Here is an 8,753-nt window from a genome sequence, read left to right on the forward strand (position 1 = left end):
TGTGTGTCAAGGTTATTATAGTTTTTCATTTTTCATTAGTTTTTATTTTTATTTCGTTTTGACTTTTTGTTTTCAAATTCAGTTTAGTTTTAATTAGTTTTTAAAGCGGGTTTGCTAGTTTAGTTTAGTTTATATTTTTTGAAAATGCTTAGTTTTAGTTTAGTTTTTATTAGTTTTAGTCTTTTTTTGTAATATGTAATAATTTGTTGGGGGATTTAAAAAGATCAGAAAAAGTATTGTGTAATAATAACTCAACAAAAACATCATACAATTTTAGAAATATGTATTCACAATGTATTCAACAATAACACCAGTACATAAAATGTAGCCTACATGTGGTCATAAATATGTAAACAGTCTACACAAGACGCCGCAGTAAGTGCAAAATGTGTAAGTGACGTGTTCCAGGAAAAAACCTAAATAGCCAACAGACTAAAGAAGACATGAACAGGTGTTTTCAACTTTGGTTCAAATAAAGTGGCGACCTTTTTGAAGTCAATCGACTCACACAGTGGTGTGTAGACATCCCAGTATCAATCCACATATAACCCATGCTTCCTCCCGCTTTTGGTGTTCCTGCGTATGTACTAACCAGCAGCTATCGGGTCGCCGGTGAAAGCCCTCCTGTAGTGTTCTCTGTCCTGCGGTTGTCTCTGTCATGCTGCCTGGCCCTGTATCCATACATCCATGCCCGTAACGTTACCGGGGTTAGCTTCTGTTTCGGGGAAAGGGGGCTTTGTTTTCTCCTTTACCTTGTTATGGTAAGCTAGGTTAGCCTCCTAGCTTGTGTGCGCTTCTCAAATGTACTTTCAAATTCATATTTCTTTTTTTCTTCTTTCTTTTCGTTAACCTTGGTGTGTGTGTGTTTTTATACATTATTGGATTGTTAATACTTATATTATAGGTATATCCAAGGTGGAGCTAATTTTAACTACTTCATACTACTACTGTTGAGTTATAGAGATGTTCACGAGTCATTTTTTGGAAGTCCAAGTCGAGTCTCAAGTCTTTGAGGTGCAAGTTCAAGTCAACTCTCAAGTCTTTTGCCACAAGTCCAAGTCTCAAGTCTCTGGCCATCTGATCTGTCCCTAACACTGTATTGTTAAATCTTATGCATTCAAAACATGTCCTGTAGCTACCATCCAGACAGTACAGTATCAAAATCAGTTGGAGGATAACTTTATGGGGGCTACTTAACACATCCCTCTAGCCCTCTGACCTGGTGAAATATTAACCTAAAACTGTCACATCATATGGATACAACTATAAAGATACAATTTGCCTGTTCCCAGCATTAGCACAACACTTTGTGATGGTTAGCTTGATACCTGTGACGATATATGCTAAATGTAACGTCGAAGTGGAAATCAAGAGAATAGTGGCAGCGCAAGTGTTAGTACGCTCAGTGAAACTAAGTCCAGCGCGAGGGAGATCCGACTCAGAGGAGGAGAGGTTAGTGAGGCCAGCGTCTCCACGGCAGGTGACGCATGGATAAAATAATAAAATAGTAAATAGGACTACAGTAACAGAAATATGTGCAGAAATAAGACAGTCAAGACGGCCCAGTGTTTGGTGGACCGGGTACACTTAATAGCATCGAAATCATCCACGGGATCAATTACGCATCACATGAGTTTGTCCACCCGACACAGCGTTTGTTCCTGGGGAGATGGATCCGTGCGTCCCGCCTCCTGTGCGCCATGGATGTCTGAGCCTCAGCAACTACAAACTATAAAAATACAATGTGCCTGTTCCCAGCGTTAGCACAACACTTTGAGATGGTTAGCTTGTTACCTGTGATGATATATGCTAAATATAACGTATCTTTACATTAGCAAGTGAATGACCTATCTGGGTGCGTTTTGAGATGCCAGGGGTCCGTTTCAGAAAGCAGGTTTAGTGAAAACTCTGAGTTTGTTAACCCTGAGATGAGAGAAACTCTGGGTTTCCCCGTTTCAGAAAGAGAGGTAACTTCACCTCAGAGTCAGTTACTATGGTAACTGAGTATGTGAACCTAACCTGGTCGGGAGCAGGTTATCTTCAAGAAACCTCGAGTTTCTCTCAGTCTCCTCCCTCTCATACAGTGTCAGAGGGAGGAGACTGAGAGAAACTCGAGGTTTCTTGAAGAAACCTCGAGTCATGTGTCATGTCCTTTTGTCGACGATCCCGTAGATAAAAAACCTGTATTACTTCACAGAGAGTTTACGTCGGGAGATGATGACATGAGTCCCGACTAGATGTATTTTCATTTCCACATAACCGATTTGAGAGGTATTTTTTTTTCACAGTCCATCAGATATGTAGATACCTTATTCGTCCTCATATCACTAACATCCACCATCGTGGACAGGCTTTATTAACATCCCAGCAGATTAGTTGTGTCGCATACGTTTTTCGCAAAGGTTTTCTTTACAACATTGGTGATGCGGATCATATTAATAAAGCCACTGTATGCAGAGCCGTCAGAAAAGTGTGATTCGCTCTGAAATGTTTTTTAAACGTTTTTGTTGTGTTCCCTGGAGACAAACCAGCGAGAGCCATTAAAAAGAAATAAATGATTATAAATTATAGTTCTGTTAATGATCATGGTGCTGCAGTCTCAGAATGGGATTAGTATAGCTTACTTTTTCGCCCGCAGGATTGCACCTAAATGAAATTAGTTGTAATACCATTCCAGTTTTCACCAGTAATATTATAAGTTAACTGTGATTAAATATGAAATTAATACACTGTTAATGCTTAAGCATTGACTCGAGCAGCAATTTTCTCCCACACCAATTCTCTCTCTTTTACAGCAGCAACCGCTGTCTTGCTTTTTTAATAAAATGCATGATCAAACCCGCCGACCCATTTGTTTGTGGTTGTTACCATGGTGAATCGTAGTATCATGGCTCCATTCATGCTGCCTTTTTATTGTGGTGGTGCTGCACGTGAGAGTTTGTTAAACCTCCTTCCTGAAACGGGCCCCTGATGTAGTTCGACATTGTTGATCCGGCATCATTTATCTTGGTGCCACACACCTTGCATGTAGCTGTTGGCTTACTGCTACTGTTTACAAAGTTATTGAAAGCAAAACTAATGACAAAAGGCACAACTCCGGGAAGACTTGGTGTCGCCATTGTCAATGCATTTTTTTGTGTGAGTGCGCGCACATAAGGCATAACGCATGCGTTACGTTGCACATTATGGCAAAGAGCAGGGGACATGCAGCTCGTCATACGTTTCCCCAACATATATGTGCCAATAAAAGAAAAAAAAAAGCAATAATTGCATGAAAACAGGTTGTTGACAAGTCTCGAAGCTCGAGTCCGAGTCACGTCTGAGTTCTTTTGGGTCAAGTCGCAAGTCAAGTCTGAAGTCTTTTGGGTGGCGTCCAAGTCAAGTCTGAAGTCAGCTGTTTGTGCGACTTAAGTGCGACTCGAGTCTGAGTCTCAGACTCGAGTCCCCGTCTCTGTTGAGTAATTTAATCTATGTTGATACATACAATTTATAAGCTAATCATATATGTTTTGTGTGTAAAATCGTAGTAAGTAACATATAATTGTCAAATTGGACTAATTGGACTAAACATGACATTTCCCTCTGAGATGTAGTGAAGTTGAAGTATATCTTAAAAGAAAGATTCAAGTAAAGTAAATGTATGCCTACTTATATTAGAAATATTAGTGGATGTTTCAGGATGGTTAAAAATAGGTGGAAGCATAACTTGACAGGAAACTCTTGAGTTGTGTTGCACACATTGACAGACTAAAAAGAGAGAACTGCTAAAGAATCTCAGGTGGGATTTGAAAATGACTTACAGCAGACAGCTTCTGTTTAAACACATTATTATTTACTGGTTATTTTTCATTTACTTGAAAAACTGCCTAATTATTTATATATATATATATATATATATTATTATTTAGGCTCAGATCTATATCAATGAAATAAGAAGTAAAATATTTTTCAAATGAGAGAAAATGTCACATGAAACAAGTTCTGTTTTAGGTAGGTTTTATCACCAAATACAAAGTAAATATTTGGCAGTGTTATGCTCTTTGTGTGTGAGTATGTGTGTTTGTGTGTGTGTGTGTGTGTGTGTGTGTGTGTGTGTGTGTGTGTGTGGGTGTGCGTGTGAATAGAAAAGAGAGAAAGAGCAATTACAAACATACCTACCAAAGTTAAAAACAACCCCTTGCAACAAACTATCTACTTTGCCTCCATTTTATTCTCTTCCAATAGTCCATTGACTTTTAGTATAATATGCTTATAACCAAAAAATAACCAAAACAAAGTTACAAGGGAGTGCTAACCAGTTATCAGACACAGCAGTAGCCTACTTGCTGTTGCTCTACACAGGCTACAGGGGAGAAATGACTTGACAGATTCTATTAACTCGTTACTGTCCAAGTTTTAATCTCGTTCAAAGGAATTGTTTTTCTGAGATCCAACTCTATAGCCTCACATCCAGCTCATTTGTTTATTCGTCACTTTCAGCCAATCACATGCGGCCATTTTCTATGCAAATCACAGCCTTTGGCTCAGCAGTCTGGCAAACCCGTTTTTTTGCATGCTTGATGTCTGAGGTCTGACTGGGGTGACAGATGTGTGAATATATGAAAAATTCCTCAGAGCAATTTGCATAAAAGTGCTTGATTTGCTAAAGAAAATCAGTTTTCATTTCTACCTACGCAATCATTTCCAATCCCCAGTTTTCTCTCTGTGACATTCCAACGACAAAAGCCTTCAATCATTGCAGTCTGACACCCTTTCTTTTAACTCAGCCAAATCCATCATGGCCCAGGAGCTCTATATTGACACCTTGATGGTATATGCCAGCCAGACCTCATTCATTCTGTGGCTTACAACATCGCAGCCTCCTTCCCGACCTTTTAACATGCATGTGCACTGGGATACGGTCATTGATGGATTACCTACTGGCACAGGCCCAAGGGGGCAGGGGGCCCTGGACCAGAGACTCTGTTTAAATTGTGTCTTTGTTATTTTTCAGAGATGTTCACGAGTCATTTTTTGGAAGTCCAAATCGAGTCTCAAGTCTTTGAGCTCGAGTCCAAGTCAAGTCTCAAGTCTTTGAGGGGCAAGTTCAAGTCAAGACTCAAGTCTTTTGCCACGAGTCCAATTCAAGTCTCTGGCCATCTGATCTGTCCCTAACACTGTATTGTTAAATCTTATGAATTCATAAAAAAAAATTCATGTCCTGTAGCTACCATCCAGACAGTACAGTATCAAAATCAGTTGGAGGATAACTTTATGGGGTCTATTTAACACATCCCTCTAGCCCTCTGACCTGGTGAAATATTAACCTAAAGCTGTCACATCATATGGATACAACTAGAAAGATACAATTTGCCTGTTCCCAGCATTAGCACAACACTTTGCGATGGTTAGCTTGTTACCTGTGGTGATATATGCTAAATGTAACGTCTCTTTTACTCAAAAAAATCTAATGTCGAAGTGGAAATCACAACAGTTACAGAACAACATGCATCTCAGTGTCAGTCGAAATTACGCACAATAAGCAGTTTGAACTCACTGATCTAATGCAATTTATTTATTTATTTTCACAGTTAGTTAGTATGCTCAATGAAACTGAGTCCAGCGTGAGGGAGACCCGACGCAGAGGAGGAGAGGTTAGTGAGGCCAGCGTCTCCACGGCAGGTGACAGTGCGCACGGATCCGCTGCGCCACGCATGGATGAAATACTGAAATAGTAAATAGGACTACAGTAACAGAAATATGTGCAGAATTAAGACAGTCAAGACGGCCCAGTGTTTGGTGGACCGGGTACACCTTGTTTAACTTAATAGCCTACAAATCATCCACGGGATCAATTACGCATCACATGAGTTTGCCCATTGCACAGCGTTTGTTCCTGGGGAGATGGATCCGTGCGTCCCGCCTCCTGTGCGCCATGGATGTCTGAGCCTCAGCAACTACTAACTATAAAGATACAATGTGCCTGTTCCCAGCATTAGCACAACACTTTGCGATGGTTAGCTTGTTACCCGTGACGATAATGTTACCTGTATATGCGCCAATAAAAGAAAATAGAAATACATGAATACATTTACATTTACATTCTCGAAGCTCGAGTCTGAAGTCTTTTGGGTCGAGTCTGAGTCAAGTCTGAAGTCAGCTGTTTGTGCGACTTAAGTGCGACTCGAGTCTGAGTCTCAGACTCGAGTCCCCATCTCTGCTGTTTTTTGCCCCCAACGCCCCTCCCAGGCAGCGCGGCAATGGTTATGTTTAGGGTTAAGGTTAGGGTTAGCTGCCTGGAAGGCGCCGTTGGAGGCAAAAAACACCATCAAGCTTTAAATTGACTGTTAGCATTTCTTGTTGGAAGATCAAATCAAACAACTATAAAGAGACACAAGACAACCACAAAGAGATTCAAAACTACTAAAAAGAGATGCAAAAACAATGACAAAAGGACGCAAATCAACCACAAAGAGATGCAAAATGACCACAAATAGATGCAATATTACAGCGGACAGAGAGATGCAAAATTAACCACAAGTAGACACAAAAAATGACTACAAGGAGACACAAAAAGACTACAAAGAGACACAAAACGACTAGTATAAAGAGATGGAAATCGGCCACCCAGAGGGACAAACGACTGCAAAGAGATGCAAAGCAACCTGAAAGAAGCAAATCAACAAGAAAGAGACGCAAAATGATTATAAAGAGACACAATACAACTACAAAGAGAAACAAAACAACTACAAATAGATGCTAAAGGACTACAAAGAGACAAAACAACTACAAAGAGATGTGAAACAACTACAAAGATAAAGAACAACTTACCCTACAGTCACATTAGCTACAAGAGACAGAGAAAAAGCGACAGGCTACCATTCATTTTCAATGGGAGTGGCCGTTTGCCACTAGCAAGGCCGGGGCAAAATAGAGAAGAAGTCTATTTTATGCAAATGCTGAGCGATGCGACAAAACGACTGCCAATCGGAGTGAAAGCAGCATGAGGGCAGCGTGACGTATGTCCGTTGGTTGCTCGAGTCGAAGAAAATCATTCAAGATGGCGGAAACGCTTCAGTACATCGTATTTCTGTATATATCTGATAAGTTTGGCATTTTATCTCATATATTTTGTTACTTCTATCAAGAAATAAATACTTTTAAATCCAAAAACATCGTTCTTGTGACTTGACAATACCTCTGAAGTGACTTTTAAGACGTGCTTGAAGGTAGCACCAGAGAATTTCTGTTTACTGTTGCCAAGCAACCAGGAGTAAGCTAGGCACGCCCAGGAGCGCCCACAAGCGAGTGCATGTCGCTCTCTTTTGTAGCTAATGTGACAGTAGGGTAAGAGAGACTAAAGACTACAAAGAGACAAAACAACTACAAAAAGGTACCAAAGACTACAAAGAGACAAAACAACTACAAAGAGGCGCTAAACGACAACAAAGAGACAAAGCGACAAAAAACAACAAAGAGATGCTACACAACAACAAAGAGACAAAACAACTACAAAGAGACAAAGAGATGCAAAACGACCACAAAGAGTTTACTGGGGCCATTTGTCTCATTATTCATCTACGGATACATTGCAATGTAAAATGACGTAAGGTCATTGTGCAGCTCTGTCAATTTGTCACTGCAGATATTATGAGGTTGACTGAGAGAGCCGATGATATGGGGACGTTTGCATTGATAGGAAGTGCTCAAAGATTAATGGGTGGCTTTTGAGGAGGACACATGCACCCGGGGGAACATGCATCAGCAATAATGCCTCTCCAGAGATGGTCTGAAGATAGAATATGAAGTGTCACTTTCCTCTCAAAGTTATGTGACAAAAGGTCATGATGAACAATGAGTGAGGAATAGTGCAATGTGAATAATTGTGTGGACACATTCCTCAGAAGTGAGAGCAAGGATCTGTGAATGAAATCCAGATCAGTTTGATTATTATCCTAAGCATTAATGCAGCGAAGAACATCACAGTTTTCATCATAGTGTGAAGCACTGGCATATCTATATCTTTCATGTCAGACATCCAGCGACTAAAAAGGAGAGGACCAAAATAGATTGTGACCAAACACTGATAATGTCTGTGCAGAGCTCCATGGGCAAACTTTCTCTTGTATTGTATCAGAAGACAGTGATTTATTGGCTCTGCTGTAGGGGCTTGAATGCATGGGTTGGGGCCAGTCAAAGCCAATGGGGGAAGGTGACAGAATAAGGACACTGTGTGTGTATTCTTGCCTCTCAAGGCCTGTCACGACGTCAACTTAGCCGGAGAGAAGTGAAGGCGATGCATGGCTTTAGCTGGCTCTGAAACAAAAGAACAGAGAGTGAAGAAAAGACGTCTGCATTACAGTCAAAGTGTTCTCATGAACCATTCATACATATAGGTACAACAACTAATGCACTGCAATTCGTAAGTCTTCCACATATTTTTTGCTGTATGCCCCACATTTCCTGCTGTTGTATAAGAGCACTCTGGTCCGCGTAGGGTGGAAGTCGGGGTGGATGGGTGGGTCATAAATACAGGGCTTTCAAGCAGGGGAGCAGAGCTTGTGTCCCAGGTAAAACACAAGGCTTGCAAGCACCATCATATCTTGAAGAGCTCATAGTACCTGATTGTCCCACTAGAGCACTGCGCTCCCAGAATGCAGAGTTACTTGTGGTTCCTAGAGTCTCTAAAGTATAATGGGAGCGAGAGCCTTCAACTATCAGGCTCCTCTCCTGCGTCTGGGTTCGGGAGGCAGACACTGTCACCACATTTAAGA

Source organism: Sander vitreus, chromosome 17, assembly GCF_031162955.1.
Source record: "Sander vitreus isolate 19-12246 chromosome 17, sanVit1, whole genome shotgun sequence".
Taxonomy (NCBI): Eukaryota; Metazoa; Chordata; class Actinopteri; order Perciformes; family Percidae; genus Sander; species Sander vitreus.